Source organism: Polyodon spathula, chromosome 4 (genome assembly GCF_017654505.1).
Source record: "Polyodon spathula isolate WHYD16114869_AA chromosome 4, ASM1765450v1, whole genome shotgun sequence".
NCBI lineage: Eukaryota > Metazoa > Chordata > Actinopteri > Acipenseriformes > Polyodontidae > Polyodon > Polyodon spathula.
Window position 1 is genome coordinate 28,849,761 of NC_054537.1, and position 25,265 is coordinate 28,875,025.

Below are 25,265 nucleotides of genomic sequence, written 5' to 3' on the forward strand. Positions count from 1 at the left end.
CTTGTCAATTATGACAAGAAAATGATTCCATTGGATTACAATTTACCATAGGGGGTAGTAGATTTTCACACCTTGGCTGCCCATATGCTCATTTCTGATTGGTTGACGCTGTGTTTAAGAAGAAAGGTATTCCGGGCAGCACAGATACTTTTTTTTTTTTATAGTGTCAACAAGCACGCAAAGTCACAAGAATGTATTTTGAACAGCTCTATCCGAATTTGGAAGTGAACTCCCCAAACGCCACATATGCTTGCGATCAGATGCAGAGGAGGTTTTCCCCCGAGACTGCAGATGTCGACTCGGGATGGTCAAGCGCATCCAGTCCCGACAGGGAGAACACGACAGACAGCTGTTCTAGCCAAGACGCAATGAAGACGGATTCAAAACCCCGTGTCCGACGACCCATGAATGCCTTCATAGTATGGGCCAAAGAAGAGCGGAGAAGGTTAGCTCAGCTTAACCCAGATCTGGAGAATACCGATTTGAGCAAAATACTTGGTAAGTTTAATTTTAATTTTGTTTCATTAATTATTTTATTTATTTATTTATTGCATAAGTAACGTATAATTCAACAAATTAATGATGTCATGCCGAAGCATTTTTGAAATGAGAAAAGATTCTTTATTTATATAACTACTGTTTCTTGTACAAAACACAATTTTTCCTGTCCGGCAACACGTTATTTACTGCATATGAACTATTCTGGTTTATGAACCTGGATTAAAATTAAAAAAAAAAAAAAAAATAGTTTAAAAAAATTAATTTAGTGAAGACGTTTAATTTTGTGTGAAGGCATATATATATTACTGCAACACGTTTTCAAATTTTATATAGAACATTTTTTAAAACACCACTACTGTACTTGTACCTGTATCAAATTATAATTTTTTGCTTGGTCACTTTAGGTAAATCTTGGAAAGCTATGTCTTTGGCTGAAAAACGTCCCTTTATGCAAGAATCAGAGAGACTCAGGGTACAGCATATGCAGGACCACCCCAACTACAAATACAGGCCCCGGAGGAGAAAGCAGTTTAAAAAACCCAAGAAAACCCAAGCTTTGGAGATGGCAAGAGTAAGGAATAACTGTGAGGAGAACATCAGTGCCAAACACCATGACTTGAGTTACCTGATCCAGAGCCAAGGTCAACAGATCCCTCCCTACATGCAGCTCCAAGGAGCTGGCAGTGCCTGCTTTGAGACCTACTCCCTGTCCACTTCTCAAGCGTCTCCTCAGCAAATCATAGAAGCCAATGTCACGTTTCTACCACCACAGGTTGACCAGTGCAATTGGAAGTCATATGGAAACCAGCTCAACGCAGGCTTCTCATTCATGGACAGTTACCTAGAGCAGTATCAAAGGGAACTACTGGGTGACTTAGACCTCAATGAACTGGAGCAGTATCTTGGCCCTGCTGCTTGCAGGTTTGATTCTCTGGACACTTTCCCAATAACATCAGCACATACACTACACATGTTTTGAGTGCTGTTTATTGTTCAAAACAGCTGTGAAAGACTTTGATTTGTATCAGTATTCTTTAATTTAAAAATATCATGCTTGTTGTTTATTTATTTAATTTATTGTGATAAACATTCCTGTCTTATGTATTATTTAAACCTTGAGGTCAATTGAACTTCCACACACTGCTAATATGCTAAAGAAAAGGATGTTATTTCAACTTTGTTTTTCTACTTTTGTAATTTAATTTAAGAGTGTGTGACATGCTGTTTCTAATTTATTTAACAAAAAATTTTGCAATAAATAAAAACTGCTGCTAAAAGGAAAACACAATGCTTTGCTCATAAATCTAATTTGTGCTGAAATATTGTTCCTCTGTGTGTGTTTACATCTTTTAATAGCCCTCTGCACCGAAAATCCATCAGAAAGCAGACCTTTTCTGAAACTGTATAGGACACGTACGTCTGGTTTCACAGACAATTATTGCTAATCATTGAATATCTAATGTTACCTTTTGGTAACAGAGATTAGTGCTAGTCAAGGTCTGTGAAACCAGACAGTTATCATAAGTTAAATGTAATTTGGTACCATAAGAAAATGGGTTTCACAGGTCCTACTTGATTTGTGCTTTATATTAAAACATTTTATAATATTTGTATTATATCAGCATAGACACAGAATGTCAATTGTGGTGCATATAGTTCGGGGCGTGTGAACTAGTGCCGAAGCACAGGGGTGCTGTTCACCTGCTGGTGTAATGATATATCCCTAGTTTTATGACTCTCATGAGCTATGTAAAACAGACTTGACAACAATGCAACTCCAGCAATTGCTCCAGCGCTCGTATGCTCTCTTTAAAGCTGTTTCAATTGAGCCACTAAGACCATTAGACACATTATACCCTGTTTTAATTAATACAGGTTTATTTGTAAATACTAATGGTGGATTTGTGCTTTTAAATCACTTATTTTCAAGCATTTATTGTGGCAGATGCAAACTACAAAATTGCTAAATGAGGCTTCACTTTGCCATGCTGTCAATTTTATTATCCTATATTCTACTGCTATATTCTATTTAATTTACTCCTCTCTCCCATGACTATTATATTTATAGCCTCAACTGTAGCAAAACTACTTAGCTGAAGCACATGTTTGAAACACTGGTATTCATTGACACTTGGCATTTGACATTTATTTTTCACTTCTTTTTTTAATGGTTTATTATTAGCTTTACAATACTGTGGTGGTTCTCTCCACTTATTTAAACTTGGTCTCAGTGTTTACTGGCCAAGGGCTATTGTAAAAGACGGCTGGATGTACCCCATACAATTATGTAACATGGATAACTTATTGCTGTAATGTGTATTATTCATTGATAATAGCTGCATCGTTTCCAATTTCAAAATTATTCTTATGCAGTTGATTTTAAATTAAATGTACTTTGCAAATGTACTAAACATATACTGCAACAAATACCACATTACTACCACTACCACTAATACACATACTTATTTCCAGTAAAATCTAGCACTTATTATGGGGCTAGAGAGTAGGTGAATGCAGTTGCTTTACTGTCACCTGTTTCAAAGCTTAGTTTTGAATGTATTTAACTGTATAGGCTTTATTTCTAAAGTCTATCATCATAAGTGAATAGGTTACCCCAGGATTGCCCGTTTTCAGCCTAGTTTTTTGTCCCAGTCAGAAATAGTAAAATTGTTAACTCATCCCGGTTTTGCTATTGTAGTCACTTTTGTTTATTTATTTATTTTTTATAGTACAAAACAGTGTGTTCAGCAAGTGTATTTGTTAGGTTGTGTAATAAACAATCTTATGCATTATGTGTTTAATAATTCTGATTATGTGAATGTCACATGTTTAAATGGTAATAGCTGATATTTTTGTACATTTAATGTTTTGATTAATGACAATAGAAAGAAAATTAGTTGTTAAGATTAAATTGTATGTTATTACATACTGTTCAGAGTTGTTATGGCATCAGTGAATTGAAGACAGTTTATCACAAGAAATCTGGTAACCCTAGATGTGAATATATGTATAAGCACCAGCTTCAGTTCCAGAAGCACTTTACTTTTAAACAAAGGACTAGATTCCCCCCGGGAAATCTTTTGATTCATGAAAGGCTTTATTTTTTAAATGTATTATCATATAATACCGTGATGTATTGTTAGTATATACTATATAAACTTGAGTTCTGGGGGAGAACATACACAATTGATAGTCACAGATATTTCTTTTTAGCTATTAAACAAATGTCTGTATTAGCAGAGCCAAACATCGTCTTTCACCATTGCAAAGACAAAGCAAATTGTAGCAAACAAAACGTCTGGATTCGGACCAGAGTGCCAATCTGCCCTAAAGAGTGGTAGCTCCAGGACAGACTTGAGACATATTTCAGTGCTTTTGCTATCCATGCTCTGGGGTGAGCCAGACCACACTTCAGACTCCAGAGCTGACAATCCACCATGAGCCCCAGCATTCTTTAAATATAAAATACAACAATATTAATACACAAGATTTGTTTTAAAATCTCCTTGAATATACTAATACCATTAGCTATAATTTGCTTTGTTGGTACAGCTCTTCAAAACAGCCGCTGATGTTTCTTTGCTGTTTGCTGTATGATGTAATTGCTAACAGAGTCTTTTAGTCTTGCGGAAAACATTCTTGCTAGTCTCCATTCACATTTGCTTCAATAAATTAAATTTTTATGCTGACTTTGGCATGGGGGGAAAGACAATGCAATATCAATCTAAGGGATTTTGTGAGATTTAGAGGCACAAAAGTGCAGATACTGAATCATTGCAAATGTATAGTTTAATCACACCATTTCTAAAGGTTCCTAAAAATATTTGTAAAAAGTTGGGCCTTCCATATGTATGTATGTATGTATGTATGTATGTATTTTTCACCAACAGAGGTGAAGGTATGTAAGTGAAAAATAAAATCTAGCAAAATAACATATCAGTATTAAAATCATTTGAATAAAATAGTTATCTACAGAAAAAAAAGATTAAAAATAATTCAACCAGTTGGTTTATTAGATTGTACTAGATGAGTACACCTTTTTTCCAATTGTTTAAGGAAACTAGAAAAAATATTTGACCTTCTCTGGTAGTTTGGCGTTTGAAACAGTTTGGTTAAGAAGAGCCATTGTTTAAGAAACCATTCCAAATAAGGATGTTAAAAAATCAATATCAAATAACTATCATAACTGTGTCCCTGCACTAAAATAGTTAAAAATGTAGCCCCACAAGGAATGCAATATTATGCAGAGGATATTATTAAAACTTTGACAATGAAAATCAACAAAGGGAAGGATTGATCTTTTGCTTAAAGTTTCCATGGAATCTGGTGCTATCGATTTCCTGTATGCTGTGTTTGAAAACACTATTACAAACTGTTCTTTAAATTCTTCTTTACCGATCTCACATAACTTGAAATCAGAGGTATGAGATATATAATTTGAATCAACACACCTATGCACATTCCAATGGATGATTTACAAGTCAAAAGCGAACCCCTGGTTTTGAAAAACTATTTATCAGCTATGTGAGGTATTGATTTATTAATAACAGGGAGGTATGGGGATCTAAGAATAGTAAGATGTTGCTATTATAAATTGTCAGCATTTTTTTAAGTTATTAATATACACCTTGCAATTTAAACATCCAGGTCCTGTATTGTTTCCTCAGTGACAAAAATGTCCCAAGCTTTTCAATTTCAATTGCTTTTAATTATTTTTTTTATCTTACTGCAAACAATATGTATGCGCAAGCACAACATTGAAATACAATTTGCAGATAAGTGTTCGTACATTGACATACTTTTATTTTTAAGAAAAAGTAGAAAATGTGCTATACTTTGAATAATCATGATTTGCATTTGAAAAGTGAATAGATAATAATGGAATATTCTGATATTCTTATTGGTATCTTCAAAATCAATAAAGGAAATGCTAGATTTTTTGCAGGATTTTCATCTGTATTTCACTTCCTGTTGTTTCAATGTCTCAAACTCCTAAGAAGAATAGTCAGAATATTACAAGTATACCATATATCTTTATTGTCTTAAATGAGTGAAGTAAGTCAGAGCTATTTTTATCCTAACTGCTCCAGATAAATAACAATTTAAGTTCATATAAACAGGCATTTGGATAAAGGAGAGTTTATGCCCATCATATATAATACAAGTGGAAGATGTTGGGGAGGTTTAGGTCAGGGTTTGGATAAGGGATATTGTATTCTATAGAGATATGAATTAGAAGAACAATCAGATAATGTCCCTCTGTTTTTTTTCTGTAATGTAGATTTCTGGTAGTTATTTTCAGCAAATTAAAATTATGTCTGGAGCAACTTCCATGTCTCCCTAAACAAGATAAAAAAAAAACCAGTACTATCCCAACCGATTCATCGCCATTTTACTCAGATTCCGGTAATTTATATTACTTATCTTTCACAATATGTTTTATTAAAATAGCAAATCATAAAGTAAATGCCGGATGAATCTTTTTAAAGCCTGGCTTCATTATAGAGATTGTGATGAACGAGGCAATTCAAAGAGCTCTGTAACACCTAAAATCTTATTTTTTATTTATTTATTTTTCAAGAGGAGTTGATGGAGTGGCAGCAGTTAAGCCTAGTTTTGGATAAAATACAACAGAAAACTGGGAAGTCAGCAGAGCCTAGTTGTTGAAAGAACTAGGATCCTGTTTCATATATGCTATTTTTTTTCTAATCAAGCCCATTTTATCCAATTATTCTAACTTGGATATTTTGTACATGTAGAATGTTTTTGGTTAGTTTATACTTTATTGGTTTGCCTTTTGCGTCAAGTTAACAATATAGACCAAAGTATACATTGAATTGGTATAAAAAAATACGATTGTTTCAGGGAGAAAAAAAAACAAAAAACACTACAATTAAGAAGAAAAAAACATTTTATTACTAACTTTTCACTGAAATTCCTCGCAATTATAAACATACTTCTTAGTTTTGGAGTGCATGCAAATTGTGCATGATATGTAGAAAACAATATAAATTTTCATAGTTACATTGAATTAGTCATTAAACTTGTTGAAATTATTTTATATCATGTTGGATATTTAGACTTCTTAATTAATCATGTCACAATGTCGTTGTCTCCATACAATCACATCTTGTCCTCCATGTTTGAAAAATCTGAATATAATAACATTCTTACAGCGGAGTCTGACTTAAGGAGGTGGAGACCACCATTGTGTTCCACTGATGTGTCTATTAACAAGTGTGAAGGCATCAAGCCTGTGTACAGTATTACTGGATCTAAGGGAGGAGCTCTCAGTCAGACCAGGGATAACCCTACAGGAGCATGGAAAAGACAAAATACAATCAGGCAGCCCCATTTAGAGCAGGCCCCATAGGGAGGTTAGGCCCTGTGTTTGTTCAAGCAGGTATTAGTAAACATTGTATTAAGCAGAGGCCTAACAGTAGCAATGGAATATAATGGTGTCTGTAAGGATTCCTGTGGTGCCGCTGCTTACAGTGCAGAAACACTACTTTATCAGGGTGCAGGTCACAGGCTTAGACTAGGTACACATAGTAGATATATAACTTGATTCACACTTTTCCTAAGACAATGCTTCACTATACCTCTAGATTAGAACAGACAATACAATTGATAGGCTTGCCATTGTGTTTAAACACAGTACTCTCAATTCTGTTACAACAGGTAAAATATCGTTTCTGTGTCATTCTTTCTTAGTATTCTTAAATTCATATATAAATAAAACATACATAACATTTCACACTTATTAATTCCATTTCACAAAATAAATGTCCCCTGTGATAACAGGGATTGAAGGTATTTTTTACTTTGAGGCATCAAATAATGTATGTCTTAGTATATCATTTTTGTCTTAAGAAGGTGAAGTAAGTTAGCATGGTCTAATTTATAATGCAATTATTCTAATATATCCAAACTTGGAGTTATAATTATAAACATATGCACTTACTCTAACCTACCTGGTTGTAACCCTTAAAATCCATTTTGAAATGCATATGTTTGCGTGTCAGAATCTTACCAATTAATTGACATTAATTCCAGAAAAGAAAAAAAAAAATCTTTGAAAATAATTGAACATTCCATGATCAGAAATCGCAGCAGAATCCTCAGTAGCATTTCTGATCCAGTCCCTGTCAGGTGTATCCATCTGAGTGAAACTGAAAATGAAGGGGAGCAAAGACCTGCTATTTATTATACTGATATTGGTAGCCTGCACAATAGAGCATTGTTGAGGGTAGGATTTGTAAAACAATGAGCTGTCATTAGAATCATATACAGCTCTTCTACACATAGGAGCAGCATTGAAACAATGTGGTGGAACAGTAAGGGGTGGATAGTTTGAGGAAATATATTAAGAAATGGCATGAATGTTCATAAAGGTATATATATTTTTTATAATGAAATGTATAATAAAGAGAACTGTTATAGAAATGCAAAGTAGAATTTCTCGAAACTACTACAGAATCTACTACAGTAAGAATAATAAACTGTTCATTCTTGTGACCAAGTTGTTTCTTGATCGAGTTATTCCTTTACACTTGTTTTATTCCTCTCAGAAAAGTACAGTAAAGCCTTTTATAAAAAAAATAACTAATGCATATCAATACCACACAAATACATAACTCGCAATGGAAATGTAAACAATTGCATCAAGTAAAACAAATATTTGTTTCAAAAAGTGAAAGGGTTAATGACAAAATCTCAATATGACATGATATAATTTGAAACTGTTACACAATGAAGCCTGTATTAACCAGTCAACAAACATGGTCAAGACATATTAAAGGTACAATTCCGTCAAGATATATATAATATATATTTTTTATATATAGATACAAATATATATATATATATATATATATATATATATATATATATATATATATATATATATATATATATATATATATATATATATATATATATATATATATATATATATATATATATATATATATATATATATATATATATATATATATATATATATATATATATATATATATATATATATATATATATATATGTGCAAAAGTTAAACACAGGTAAAAAGAAGACAAGCGTTGAATTGACAACAGAACCGGCAGAAGGCACAGGTGTTGTTGTCCATCAATAGAAGTACGAGGGTCACTCTTGAAATCAGGGCTTAAAGGATGTGTTGCAGTAAGAATACCTCTGTTAAGAAAGGGGAACAAAACTAAAAGGATAAAATATGCACAAGAACAAATAAATTCGACTATGGAACAATGGACAAAGGTGCTTTAGCCTGTTGGATGGATGGAGAACGACACCTGTGCCTTCTGCCAGGCCTGTTGATTATGCTTTGGATACCACACCTTGAAAATCAAGTGATACAAGCTAATTCACTCAATGTTTTTCCTTCTTTAAGCAAGTCAAGGTTGTTATACTATTAGAAAACACTACTAGTGTAACAACTAGTGTAACAATATATATATATATATATATATATATATATATATATATATATATATATATAAAAAAATTTTTTTTTTTACTGTAAAAGATATGTGTTTTATTAATGATTACACAATATTTGTGAAAATGTTTAATGAACAACAACAAACTTTCAATTGTATACAGACAGTTCAGTGCAACAGTGGGTGACATCTTTCATTAAAATAGTATATCATTAAATAGTCTATTTAAAGATTGTGTTTTCTTACTGAAAATATAAAAAAAAAAAAAAAAAAAAAACATTGAAAAGCAACTCTACTGTTTATTGCACGATGTGTAATCCTATCTGCTACTTCTGTTTATTTCACAGTGTAGGCTAATGCAGAAAACTGATTCTGGCACCTGTCCTACTCTCCAATTGTCAGGTTTAATAATTATCCTGGGGATATATGAGCCTGGTTACCATTTACTGAAATACTTACGCAATTATGTTTTGTAACAACGTCAGTTGCTTTCCTGTCTGCACTAGAAAACGGCGGTGACTGTGTCAAATCGCCAGTTTTGAAGATTAAATCTAGGACACTGGCTTAATTATTTTAACAGATAGAATGTAGGATTTCCCTGCTCGATTGAAGATACATCAAGGGATTTTAACTCGTCAGTGATGCAGCTGCAGTACAAAGCTTCATTTTCATGATTTGTTAATGTCAAGCCCTCCACAGGGCTTATTTCTATTCTTCACATTATACTTTATACAACACAACTTACAAAAACACCTTCAAAAGCTGCTTTTATTTGACCAGTTTTTGAGGTGGCTATAGTGTGCTGCAGCAGCAGCTATGATCACTGTAGTTCAATGCAGTATTTTCTAAATGCATTTACAAAAAGAAATATATGTGTAAACTGTAATAATTACTGTAGGATTTTGCATTCAATTTATAGCCATATTACATTTTGTCATACCACCTTGTAGTACTTACCACAATGAACTACAGTATATTTCATATATTTACTACAGAATACTGCAAACAATGGTAGTATTTTAAAAAAAGGAGCTTCTACCATTAGCCTTGGCTAATGGTAGAAGCTCTTTTCAACTATCAGCAGACATTTCATTTGCAAAATTTGTTAAGTTTTTCAAGGAACGTTTTTTTTTTTTTTTTTTTTTGTCCAACAACTGTATTACAACTAAAGTGTTTTTAAAATATAACTCTCATAATTTTTTTTAGCATAACACGATCAGTATTTGATTGATCTGACTGTGCTTACCACTGAGATTTATTCTCATATAATATATGTTATTTAGAAATGTGAAACCACCTGCAGCCATTTTGATGTTGCCCAACCTCAGTATATATTGTGAGGAGTCATAGTTAGAGAGCAGTGTCTGTAAATGATTGCATGTAAAATCCAATTGATATTATGCTTCTCCTCCAGCTTTCCTTGTCTAGCTTTCAACAGTTCTCTGTATTTGTTGTCTGAGAGAATACGGGGCCTAAACAATGCAGAAATGACAAACACATTTCCATACAGTCTGTTAGCCAAGGACAAGGCTACATGAAAAGATACTTGTCTGTTCTAACCGTGCAGGTCTGTACTTAAAACCTGTCAGTTTGTTTTTTAGCTGATGAATTTAACACCTGCTGTAACAGACTCAGCAGAGTTAAGCCAGGCAATACAGTTCAGGCCACCCTGCTGACAGCAGGGCTTCTTTCTCAGCTTATCATCAGCCCTGACTGTAACTTTATCAGGAGCAAGCATTGTAGTGTAATGCACTTCAGTGCGCTGCAAACAATAGCAATGCTCTGCGTTAACAGGCTGACTTGTAATTGGATTTTGGTTAATAATGGGTTGTTACCTTAATTGGGTTTGAGAAGACTAGATCTGCAAGTCTGATTCCAAAGAAACAAAATCTAAATAAATAAATTAAGACTGGTGCAAGGGAAAGTTATAGTGTAGCAAACCAAAAAACAAACCTCTAAGCTAAAGACACTAATGACAAAAACTAATAATGATGAAAGAATAGATTTGTGAATGCTGTTAATAAAATTATCTTTATTGTTCATTAAGGAAATGGTCACTTTAGTCTGCATGCATTAATAAAAAAAAATAAAAGACAGAGAGAGAGAACTGTTTTAGGTACTTTGATTCAGTGATGTCCGTGCAGTGCTAACCCACTCAAGGTTTGTACTGTAATATGCAGTAGGTGCCTTTCTTTATGGATTAGTGGGATGTGATCTATTATTACACAGCATGCTGAATACAATTCCAACCGGAAGCAGGAAATTCAGCCTCTTCTCTGCCAACAGGGATGATAAAATTCCAGACAAGGGAACATGCCACTATACGTGAGCCCTGAGCCTTCAGTCTTTCATTTCTACGATAAAAGCACAAGCTGTTCAACAGCAGTGAAATCTGCACCATTGGGACAAAGAGGTACTAAAAACCTTGCTGTAAACCAGCTCACCTGTAACTGTAGCTCCAGCATCACTGTAGTAAGTAGTTTATTGCCAGTTAATAATGTATAATCCAATCTGTTTATTGCATTAACTTATATTTTCCTAAAATGCATTTTTTCAGCTAAAACAAGACAATTGAACCATAACTATACATTTTAAATGTTTGCAAAATAGTAGTATATATATATATATATATATATATATATATATATATATATATATATATATATATATAGCATATAAGCCGAAATACTGGCTTTTGTCGTGGGGTTTTTTTGTTGTTGTTTTTTTTATCAAGCGGAAAAATGTATTAGGGTAGGGTAGGGTTCAGTAGGGTTCAGAAGTATATATATATAAGCGAATAAAAAGTGTGCCACATACACCAAATTATTTCTCCACTGCAAAGTAACTCTTAAATGTCTAGCTTTCCACTGGAGTTACCCACACAAGAGGGTTATCCCGGTGAGCGACAGATTTAAAAAAAAAATATAAAAATACATGAAAAGAAAAATAAACCATTCAGGCTCCTCTGTGCAATGTATTGTTTCTTTCAATTTTTTAACATTTCAAATATTATTTAAAAAAAAAAAAAAAGAAATGTGGAATGTTTACACTGGGTCAAAATGTTTGTAAGTAACTCCCGTTGAGTCTTATTAATTAGACAAATGTAAAAAAAAAAAATTAAAAAAAAGTAAAAATAAATTACCACAACATAAAACTAGAAACTTTGATTGGAAACCTTCAGTTTAAATGACTCCCCTCTATATTTAGCTCTCAGAATGTAAGTGATTCCTGACTGTCTAATTCAGAGGGTACAGTGTAATTCCTTGTTCTGGGGGTCTTGCCCTCATTTCCACTGATCTGACAGAAGCTGTAGGAACAACATGCTTTCAACTTTTATGTGTTTGCTGTTTATAAACTTCAAATTCTATCAGCAGCCAACAAGTTTTGTTTTTTTTCCTGTGGTGTTTGTTGAGTCGCAGCTGCGGTTTATTTTTCTTATAGAAAGGCAGGAAGGCAAATCTGAAAGAATACTCCTTGCATGTCATCGGCAATTACTTGGCTGTAGTGCCCTGTGTTGGCATGGTGACACTTTTAAAAATGACTAGGGTAAGCTGTGCATACCAAGCTTCACCCTAGAGATTACTTAGTGGGGTCCACTCCAAACTTTCGATAGTCTTTAAAGTCTCAAAGCTTTCTAAAACTTTCTGTCCACCTTCTTCCTGTGACTGCATATATGAGGAAGCTACCCACCCTAAGGTGGGGACCACTTCACGTTGCTGTATAGTTTTCTGTTAAAAGAATGACCATCCTAGAAAGTACAGAACATTACTGTTCTTTTTACGCATTTGCCAAATAATGTCATTTTGAAAGCACTCAATACACCTACAATATATTTGTCATCAGCTGACATATACTGCTTTTATTGTACCAGCATTGTACATTTATTTTCATAGTTCACATACATATAAAATCAAACGTAAATACAACAACCATCTTAAAATATATTTTATTGTTTGTATCATATTTTCTATGCTACATATAATCTGCAAGGAACTTTCTAGCTAGATGTTGATGGGTTCATATTTTAGAGGAACTAAGAGTGGAGACTAAGGAAAGGCAGAAGAGACAGGTGGTGTAGGAATGGTATACCTTAGTTGGATCCATTAAGAACTGATGATTTAAGAACATACAGTTGAAGGAAGCTACTTGGAATCAACTAAACATTTTTCATGTTTTTTTTGTTTTGTTTTGTTTGTTTTTTTTTATTTTTTTTTATAAATTGTAACAGAAACATCATAATTAGGTAACACAATAAATTGAATTTCTGAATCTTATATCTTTAGTTATTTTGTAACTTTGAATGCAAAATAACAGCCAACTTTTAAATAGGTGAAATGAGGTGGATACTGGCCCTTCCCAGTCTATTCCAATTACAAAGCAAAGTTGTTTTTTCATCACTTTATATTGCTTCCAAGGGAAAGAAGCCAAGGACGACTGAATGTGCAGCTAGATGCCAGCCTCCTATTGTATTTCAGCGTTGACACAGCATGTGAACGACAGGGCCCATGGAGTCGCCCCCATTCTAATTCAATACGTTTATATTTGTTTATTGCTTAGTTTTTAGCAGGGTGGACACCTCACACCTGATAGCAGTAGCCAGCTTAGCAGCAGGATGACGTTTTGCTGTAAAACAATGCTCATCAGAATACATTCTATGGAATGCTCAAACCCGTCTCTCTACCATTGTCATGGCAACCCACGCCAGGCATAGTTGCAACAACAGCAACAGTGGATTTCACAATGAAGAACTCTTAGCCATCCAGAAGAAATAAATCAGGAAACTGAATCATAAAAAGGATTTTCACAATTTTACACTCAAACTATTGAACAATTCACTTTTATGGAATTTGTGGTTAGGATAAACTTTTAAGTAGCTCAACTGCACATTTGATGCATGGACGGATATGTGTGTGTGTGTGTATATATATGTATATATATATATATATGGGGTTTTATGCAATCAATTGCAGTTCGGTTTCTAAAACCTTTCTGTTATTACTACGTTGTCAAAAAGAAAAAAAAAAACCCTGTTTAATTTTACAGTGATATTAAATTCATTTGTATTTTTGACTCATTCTATCATTCTACCTCCTTTACAGCACAGGAAGAAAAACAGAAATTAATGTAGTGTATCAGGGTTTCCTTTAAATTGTGGATTTATTTCACATATAAAAGTGCTCCTTTAAAAGGAAATGATTGGAAGAAAAGTCAGGGTGAGAGCAGAGGAAATGCTATTTTCTCACCCGTTTGAAATAAAACTGTTACAAAGAACTACATTAACTTGACATATCATAAGAATAGATGAGACCAAGTTGCTGAACAATAATTGGCAGTCTACAGTACGCTGAACTCTTAAATATAACATCAATTAAAATGAACTATAAGCATGTCAAGGTTTATTCCAAGTCTTCCTAGTAGGGTTCTGTATTGTTCTACCAAAGAATAGGATAAATAGAATCGGATTTGTGAATGACTCATTTTTTTTAATAAAGCTACGTGATTTTTTTGTTAGTTTGTGTCAGGCATCTTTAAAGCGAGGAGCGGTTCTGTTTATAAAGAAATTAAGGTTTGCTTTGTTGCCAAAAGCCAACCTGACAATGTTCCTGTTTTTGTCATGTGAAACACAACTGAGTAAATAATGTACACAGGAACTAATATCTAAAGGCAGAAAGGTGGAAATGGTGGGAAAATAAGCCTCTGTATTCATATAATATGTAATGCAGACAAAACTGTATTTATTTATTTAAACTGATTACATAATGCATTGAAATATCATATCACAATTTAATAAATAGCAAGTAAACATTTTCCTTTATTCTATCAAATAAAATTGGATTATTTCTTTTTTTTTTAAATACATAAACAAAATAGCCTGTCCATGCATTAAGAACAATTCTTATTAGATGAAGCTCTTAGGTAACATTAGTGTATCAAAGTTTAGAAGGGGAATTTGTCTATAGTGACCACTCTAGTCATTCCTTTTGCATGACATCTCTAATACAATAAGAGACACCTTACACACTACACATTAACATTCCTGCACTGTTTGTGATAAACTTTTAATGCAGTCTATCTGCCACTAGGAGGGGCCCTTGATATTTTAAAGTTTAGTACCAAGTTTTAGTGTTGGCTTTTGCAGAGGATTTATCTTAAACATAAACGGTATGAACAGAGTTCTTAGTAAAACAGATAGTATTAGTTACCCATTCTAATTTAACCTTTTAAGCATAAAACGTTAGGAGCATAATAAAAACATAATTTGGAAGAACAATCTATGTTATGCCTATGTGGATTCAAAGAGGAACATTATGGAAAACCATAGTAGAGGAATCTGTTGTGTCCATTTAGTTAAAACAACTTTAAATCTAGGCAATACAAACACACTACATTGTCATCACGGTGTACAGTACAGTCTGATTAGTCTAGTGTACAAATAGCCAACTTAAAATAGTAAACAGACACCAAAGAATTATATTCTAATGCAAAATTGAACTTCGATTTCAATTTCTTTACAATACATGTGAAGATAACAGGGTCCATTTCATTAACCAAAGTGCTAATCAGGTCCACACACTAAAGAGACTCACAGGAACTGTTAGATGTTTGAATTTCAAAGTGAGCTATTTTAATTATTTAACAGGGACAGTATTTAAATCTGCTGCTGTTTAGATTAATTGAGCCTGACATCTTTTTTAAAATCTGCATACATTTTTTTTTCTTACTATAATTGACTCATTTAATGAAAATATAGAAGTACTAAAAAGAAACAATAATTGCTTTGGCAAAGATTTCAATGAGACTCATTTGTTATACATGTAAAGATATAGATAGACTTCTCATATTATTATTATTATTATTATTATTATTATTATTATTATTATTATTAGTATTATAAAAAGACACATCAAATAGGAGTGCATAAAATATAAGTTTCTTATTTTATTTGGTTTCATTCTCATCTCCCTTGCACTCATTTGTCACATTAACAGGGGTGAAACACATTACTGATTTACCAAAAGAAAACTCCAATTGAGTATTTCAAAGCAAAGAATATTTCAATGCAAATGCACCTCATATAATGACATGCTTCAAAAGTTGTAAGTGAAAACAAATGTGCCAACATTCAATCTGAATATTTGATACTATGAGGCAGTATCAGCTGACAGAATTCCAGAAACCTTTTCCTTGTCAGAGGGATTTAAGGCCTTCAGCACACCCTTTTAATGAGGAAATACTCAAATCCACTGATGGCATGTTAAAGGCCAGATTAGACCCACCCTGAGCCAAACAGCCTGGAGCGAGGCAGAGATCAGACAGAGACAGACATTTACCTGAGATAATGCTCAACTGGAATGCATAAAGGCTGTGAGGAATGTGTTGTTTTCCAAATCATTATCTATCGATTATTTCTTCAAACTTTACTAAATTCCACAAATTGTAGATATTGTTTGTAGAACTAAGATGCTACACTCTGTCCAAATGCTGGCACCTTCACTATTTACTAAAATCCCTGAAAAAAAATGATATGGCAATATAGGGTGCAGAAATATTCTGAAGTGGCTAACAGGCTCTGGTAGGGATGCTGGGTTTCATTGCCATGCTCCACAAACTGTCTTATTTTGAAGATCTAAGCTGTTAATGTTTAGACCCTCTACTGTTTAAATCAATCGAATACGGTGAATCCATCCATAGGCATTCAGAACCACTATAAAGCATCTTATTTTAAGAAATCACATGATGAATCATATTAATTTAAAATCTAAAGGTACCAGTAATTTTACAAAACTAGTCACATGATGTTGTGAACCGTTTTACACCCACTTGCGGCTGCCACTCTAAAGTGACATTTATGAAAGAAATAACAACAGATGCTTTAGTTGTTTGTTAACAATTTTGTAATATCAATAGTTATCTTTTCCTTTAAAAATGGCAATTGAAATAAATCTTGAAAATTCCACTTTGACGTAATAGCAATAAGTAAGTATAACATACATTTTTTTTTTTCTAAATAAAATGTTAACAACTACAGTATTTGAGATAAATGAAACCCCAAAATGATTTTGAAAAAGGTTTTGGTGAGCATTGTCTGTCGAAAAAGCAGACAAGCATCACCCTGCCCAGCTAATGGCTTTAAATCTCTACTACACCTCCCCAACTAAAACCCATCCACTGAGTTTTGAAGCTTAGCACAATCTACTGATTAAATGATCAACATAGTGAAATCCCCTTTAGCTAAATAAAAAAACAAACAAAGAAAAACCAAAAAGGAAACAAAATGGAAGACTGGTGTACACTAATGTACTAATGTAACATTTATAAAGAAAAGCATCTCATTGTGGCCATTTAATTCATACAACAGCAGTACTGTATTGCTTGCTTTGACCATAAATCTTCAGTTTGTTTCACATTTGTAATCTCTCTGGAACTCTCTCTTAAATAAATGTTTAAATTCACCTGTTTGTTTGCCTGCCTGCAATTTTCTTCCAAATTTTGAATCTCACATTTTGTATGATTTCCTCTTTTCAATAGAGGTGTTCCACTTTAAAATCCTAATATTATTTTGTTTAGGCTTTACATGAATGTTACACATTCCTGACTTCATCAAGCAAGAGTTTCAAAATCTCAATAATTGCCCACACTATCCCATCCAGCTTCAATGTATTAAAATCTGCTGGTGTTTATAAACAAACTGATATGAAGAGTTTTCTATTGCCTGGTTATTTACTGTGGAAGATTTAAATGCATGAGTGGAATAAGAAAAAGGTGTCAGTGTGTATATTAATATGCAGTTTGTGTGAAAGCCAACTGTTTAAGTCACAAAACATGATGGAAAAATTGGTCTTAGTTTTCTCCATAAAATGATTTAAATTGCATTGTAGTGTGAAGAGGTTAAACAGTTGCAGATATATTGGTACACCAGTAAACAGTAATTTTACAAATACCTCAAAACAAATACATTAAGTAGACATTTTCTACAGAAATCAAGGTTACCATAAATGCACAAGAAAGTATACAACATATCCCATTTTCTTTATAATGTATTACCATATTTATTTACATATATTTGTAGTGAAAAGTTGGCTTCATCTTAAAAATCTATATGAGTTTTTGTATTAAGTGCAGACTGGCATTTCAGAATTTCCCCTTCATAGCCAATGTTGGGAAACAGGTGACATTTGGATGCAGGCCATCATAAACTTAAGCCAGAAAGCCACCCAGACCAAATTTAGTATTCCATTCATTTCTTTAAGTAAACCCAGGGTCACAGTGAATTGCCAAAGACAAGCTTGTCAACATCGAGGAGCAAGTGCCTGAGGGGAATGATAAATTCATTCTATGACTGTATTCACTCTATCAAATTATAGTGTATTTTGAAGTAAAACAAAAAAGAAAATGAAATTGCCTATGACTTTTTTTTTCTTGTTTTTACCAGCAGAGTCCCCGTTCACCCCCAGCTGCTGTGCTCCCCTCTCAGGCCTGACAGCACTTCCTTCCTGACCTCTCACAACTTCCTGCTCCCGGCCTTATCACAGCAAAAAACTTGACAGAGTAGTCTCAGCATGGCTGTACTCAACCTCAGCTCCTTAAATGGAAATATTTGTCTGAAAGCAAGTAAATGGATTTGAAGCAACTCTCACCTGCTATGTGAACCTAATGAAGTTATTTATTATAAACAAGTTGGTTCCCATTTTGTGACTCCAAGAGGAAGAATAAATCAAAATGCCGGAGACGCAGTGCTCTTTGGTCATTTCTTTAAAGGAAACAAAATCCTCTCCCAGGGAATATCAGCTGTAGTTAAATTAATTATCTGTAATTTTGTTCAATAAAATCCCATCATTTATACTGCCCTCGTTATTACCCAAACCTGCAAAGCACCTGTTTTTTTTTTTTTTTTTTTTTTTTTGTTTTTTTTGTAACTGCACATATCACAAAACCAAACGAAACTCAGTTTTATTTTTTATTTTTTATAACATTTAACAAAATGAAAGTAAGCTGTATGCACATTAAAGGTCTATACAGTATGCCCAAAGTTGTATGTTGCAAATAGTATTGTGATTGGCATACAGGAAAACTTGCTATTGAGGTTAAACAATTATTTTTTAAGTGTCAGTGCTACCATGACTGAATGACTTATTGCAGCCCCCCCCACCCCACCCCACCCCACCCCACCCCATAAAGTCAGTGTCATTATAAAAACTGAGTGGAGAGTGTTTGAGCCACCGTTCAGTCACTGCCTTAATGGTTATCCCTGCAGGCAAATTACATCACCTTCCTGTGTTTAAGTCTTGTTTGCTGTACAGATGCGTATAAGACAGTTATATTTACTGTGTTGTAAAAGCAGCAAGAACTAGATGGACTGGTTCAGAATGACATTATCATATTGCAACTCTAATGTTGTATTATGCATGCAGTTCTGTGGACTTCTAAAAAAAATAAATAAATAAATACAATCACACATTTTATAGGGTTTCTTTTTTAAAGTGGGTTAAAAAGGTTTTAAAGGACTTAAACAGGTTTCACAACAAAATGTAGTAAACCATAATGGTAAAGGACAGACAAGCAAGGTAAAGCTTAAAAAGGTATGGTACATGTTTGTAAATTCATAAGTGTAGGGATAACATGGTAATACAGCAAACTAACTGAAAATATACCTTACTAAACATTTGGGTATAGGGTAATACACATGTTTATCTGTCTATTATTAAAATACTAATACAGTTAAAATCCAATGGTCAATATTAAAGTCTGGTTGAGCACAAAATTATATTTTTAGCACTATAAAAGTATTGATCCTATGAAGTCTATAAAAAACAGTTCAGCTGGTGCTTTGTGGTTTAAATATGCAACTGAGATATTGTGCTCCACTTGGAATGAAAGCCATGCTTATGAATTCCTTAAGTTTATTAAGATTCCCTGCATGTTGTGTTTATTTTTGTTGTATAACAGCATTGCCAGATTAAGGTCTGCCTATGCCTGATAGTGGCTGTATTTTTATAAGGGCACAAGGCCATCTGATAACAGTCCATAGCATCATGTGATAAGACATGTTTTAGATGGGAAGAAGCCAGGGTTTAAAACTCACCAAATAGAGTCAGTCAACAATAACAAGTTCAAGGTCCGGTGAGTGAAGTACACAGTTCTTGTATTGATATATACAGTCCAGCTGTAGAAACAATGGCATTCTGAAGGACTGGGCACTTTTACTAAGACACATTACTAATGAGAGATAGGTAGGTTAGAGAGAGATAAACGCTAAGGACATTGTATTAAAGGGTTCAAAAGATATGAGGAACTAAGCTAACTTATTTCATATCATCTCATATGTTGACTGCATCAACTTGGAAATGTTTCCCTCTGTGACACTAATGGGTAGATACTCACTATAGCATTATTTTAACTGTGATTTGATTTAATTCTGTTTCTTTACTTTTACAAAAAAAATAAAGCATTGCTATACTAATGATTCAGTTTCGGAGAATATGAGTCATTTGTGGACTAAAACGTTTCTTTATTCCATGTTTCAATTAGGGACTCGATTCTTCAAAACTCTTGCTTCAACTCATCATATGCTAATTTGCAATTATAAAGCAACACAGAAACGACATAAGACATCTTAAAAGGCCCAAATCGAATGTCATTGATTTTTTATTTCTAGGTGCATTTTCCTCATTGAAGGAATTATTCTAATGACAATTTGGAATGCTAGGGCTCTGAGAAGCTAAATTTTAGTTAATATAGTTGAAGTTTGCAACAATTCTGCCTATGATACTGATGCAATGCCACTGTATGGCATTCTCCAAACTACTGCATTGTTCTTGAATTTTAGGGATGATCGTCAACTATAGTAAAGTCAATTATATGGTCTAATTTAGCTTTCATCTTTCAAAAAGGCTAATTTATCCAGTATCAGTTTAAGATGAACAATCTGACATTTAACCCAGAAAGATTAGTCTTTGTTAAACACAAATTTTTCCAAGCAATTATCTAAACATCTTTACAGCGATATCATTAAAACAAACACAGCAGTAAATGGTGTTTCCCTTAATGAAGCATCTACCTTTCTCTTCCTCTGCAATTAAATCTTTTTCTCCAGCAAACACCTTGGAAGGAAAATATAAGTGCATGAGTAACAGCTCAGGCATTTAATACAGGATACTTTGGAGGGAGAATGGGAAGCCACAGTGGTGTTTGTCTCAGTTATAATAGTGCTAATTACATAATACTACAGGGTATCCGTTATGGAAAATCTGACTTATTATGGCAGGTGTCATCTATTGGCACTTCATTTCTAGCTCCACGTCAAAACACTAAGCACTGTAGGAGTGAAACTAGAAAGAGAGGCACATTTTCTATATATTGTTACACAAGTGGCATTTTCAGGTGATAATATTAGATTAATACTAAAGCTTGCTGGGATAATCTGTATACACGTATCTGCACATAAAAAGTTGTAAGAGGCTATTTAGATGTCAACTGACAGCAGTTTTGCAGTTGTGAATAATCTTATGTGTGTATTTGAAAAACTGGTCAGCACAGTATCTGTGATCTTTTCAAATATGGCCTTTCTGACCACTTCCTAAAACAAGTAACCTCACTACTTATTTTGAGAAGTATTTGATTCACCAATTTTATGGTTATAAATCTGGGACATATTACAGGGAACTGTAATAAAATATTTTAATTACAGTTCTCTATAATAATAATAGTAACGTTTATGCTAACTTAAATATTTGAAGCCATTTTATATAATGGCTTACATTTCTTTTGGAATCCATATATTTTGAAGTCTGAAGGAAACCATATTTCTTACACTTTATGTACATGGTTGGTGTTGCAATTCCCTTGTAGTAATAGTTTCAGCAAGGAATATTAAATCATACAAATATGGTTTTGGTCTAAATATGCAAATCCTATGAAGGCAAATATGGTATTAGTGTAAGCTTTATATTATCCTTATCTTGCATGATTATTAGAATAGAATGTTCATTCCCAGAAGTTCCAAAGTTCCCAGAGAGAATTTCCGTGCAACATTTGTTCCATAGCACTGATTGATCACACAGACTATGATGTCTTCAGCAGTGTCATCATCACTGTTGAAGTGACGGACTATTGGAAATGCAGTGATGTTAATGTAAATGCTTCTTAAGTGTCCTACAACCTGGTCTGCTAAATGCCTTTTAGTTTCCCCAATATACAATGTGTTGCATTTCTTGCAGATAATGCAGTAGACTATGCCTTTAGAGGTACATGTAAAGTGTTCATGAATGTTGAATAAAGATTTAATGCCTCTAATCTCTGTTTCAGAATGAATGTATTTACAGGTATTACATTGTGGTCTATTACATGGATATGTGCGTTTCAAAGGTTCCCCAGAAGGATGGGTGTCACATATTCTCTTACATTCTTGACTCTTCTATATGACATCAAGGGGGGAGTCTTGAAAATAGGTGCTGTAGATGGGTCTTGTTGTAAAATTTTAAAGTTTCTTTGCACAATTGTCTGTTTCTCTGTTGGTAGGGTGATGAGTGAGGACCAGAGGGATTCTATCGTCTGTGTGTTGTACATTGTATTATATAAAGCATTTTTTCTATTTATATTTGAAATGCTGGATTTAGCTTTAGTGATGATATTGTCCAGAAAGCCACAATTTCCAAAAAACACACACATTTCCTCACTTTTGGCAAAGAAATCTTGATCGCCACTGCAAATAAGTTTGAGTCTTAGCAGTTGTGAATAGGGAATCGAGTCACAGCAAGCCTTAGGGTGTGAGGACATACTGCAGGTATGAATGGGAATCAGTTGGTTTGTAGTAGACAGTGGTGTTAATGGTGGAATTCAAAACAGTATTTAAAATGTCTAAGAGAGATATACTATTGCCTGTTTCTGATATTTGTTACTAACTGAATGAAATGTTTTAAATCTTCACTAGAGTGGCTGTAAATTATGTACATAAGATACAGTTTAGGTGTCTTTCCATTGTATTGCTGCAAAAATTTGCTTTCAGCTTGAATTAGCATTTTTCCTAAAATTCTTTGTTTTCGAGAAATTTCTAGAAATTATACATTTCCATTGCGGTATGTAAACATTTGACAACAACTGTATATTTATAAGAGTATTAAAATAGGTAAAATTAAGTCGGAACAGATTGCATTGTACAGATGACTTTTACATTTAACAAAAACAATGTTATTTTGATTTTTGCACCCTTGCACGTATAGACGTTATCCTTCGGGCACCCTCTGCTGCAACAAACCACAGCTCAACTCCCGCTATTTATTTGAACAATGTCGCACAACTCTCACAATAGACGACACAATAAATATTCAATTAGTATGTTGCGGCTCTTTTCATTAACATATTTTCTATTAGTACATATGACAAAATGTATACTTTGCTAAGTGTCACAACAAAAATGTGGTATGTTTGCTCTACGACTGGCCTATCTTAGTACACCTATAGTCCAAAAAGTTTATCATTTCATGGGACTATGTTAATAGAAAAGCTTTTATAGTCAAATGAGAGCAAACAAACTAAAACAACTTAATACTGGCAACTAAGTTTCTTCTTCTCTTCCTTCTTTTTCTAACAGAAACATAATCATAATCAAACATTTCTTCTTATTGTTGCTGTTGTGGTTGTGCTACTATGTTTTACATTAGCATTTACATAGAACTGAGTGATTCTGCTTGAGCAACAGATCATAGTCAATCTTAGCTGGTATTTTTTGATGTATTTTACATTAATGGACATGTTTCTGTTTTGCTGGTTTATTAATCCTAATCACAAACTTAGTCTTCATCAACACCTGACTTCCTGCTGTATATGGTATTTGTATCATAATCAGTTGAGTATGGTATTTCAGTAAAAGGGACCTAGCATGACTTCACTGTTCCTTTTTTTTTGTTTTTGTTGTTTTGATGTCTCCTTCAATGACGTTTTGCACACCAAAGCCAGAATCCTTTAATTACATTAACAAATGGCGGAAATTGTCCTTATCCAACTGAGCCAAGAATACCGTAAGTGGGAATCATGCATCATGGATTGTTCCAATAGTACCCATTTATTCTGGATATATTTTAAATATGATCCCTCATAGAAAATTATTAGGATTAAGATTTCCATTACATGAGAGTAGATGTTGAACTTCATGCTGATTTGAGCTCGGCTCTAGCCAAGATAAGCACCAACTAAGATGTAGCTTTGCAGTTAACTAAAGTGATCCATCTGCAGCTCCATTCATTTGCGTTGTTTATCATCTGATGATGTAGATATCCTTCTGTCTGGTGTTGATTGCTGAAGTGTAATGCTGGCTCCAGGCATCAACCCAGTGCCGTCTCCCCAGTGCATCAGCATGACAACCATCTGGATTGAGCTAAGTAGGGTACACTCTGGGGTCTTCAAGTGGGCACCATCCATCCTCAGTGTTTCGTTGACTAGTCCACGACACCTCAAGAGGACTCAACAGTGATTCTGGCATCTCAGCATCACCCCCCTCCATCCCCCACTCAACTCAGCCCAGCTTACTTACCTGTACATCAGCGTTGCTTTCTTTCTATTGTGCTTGAGATCCCCATCCAGAATCTTTCCGTCTCAACCATAGCCAGTTGCTGCTCCTTTCTGCTGCTTCAGATAAGTTCTTCACTGTGCGACACAACTCTTGGCCACTGAACCCGATGTCTCTGAGAAACTGGGTTGTAGAGTGTGCCACAAATCCTCGACAACCCACCTCCACTATGTAAACTCGAACTCTCCATCCTTGCTGTTCCGCTTCAGCAGCTAGTTGAGCATACTGAAGTTTCTTCCTCTCATACGCCTCATCCACAGCATCTTCCCATGGCACTGTTAACTCTACTAGATGAACAAGGCATGCTGATCCAGACCACAAGACAATGTCTGGTCAAAGGTTAGTGGTTGTTAAGCCGTTGACCAACATCTGCCAGCATCTTCCAGTTGTCCTGAGCGAGGCTTGATTTTAACACCTTTTGTTGGTGGTTGCTCTCCTGGACGGAGGAATATTGTCTTTTGTGTGTAATGTTTTGATGGAACAGGTGGCAACTTATTGGTCAGGTTACGCTTGTCTTCCAATGCTAAGGCCAAACATTGAAGCATCTGGTCATGGCACCAAGTAAACCGTCCTTGGCTAAGACCCACTTTACATCCTGTCAAAATGTGCTTTAATGTTGCAGGTAATGAACACAAAGGACATGAGGGATCCTCACCCACCCAGAGGTGTAGGTTCTGTGGTGATGGGAGAACATCATATGCTGATCTGATGAGGAAACTGATCCTGCTCTGTTCCATTGCCCATAG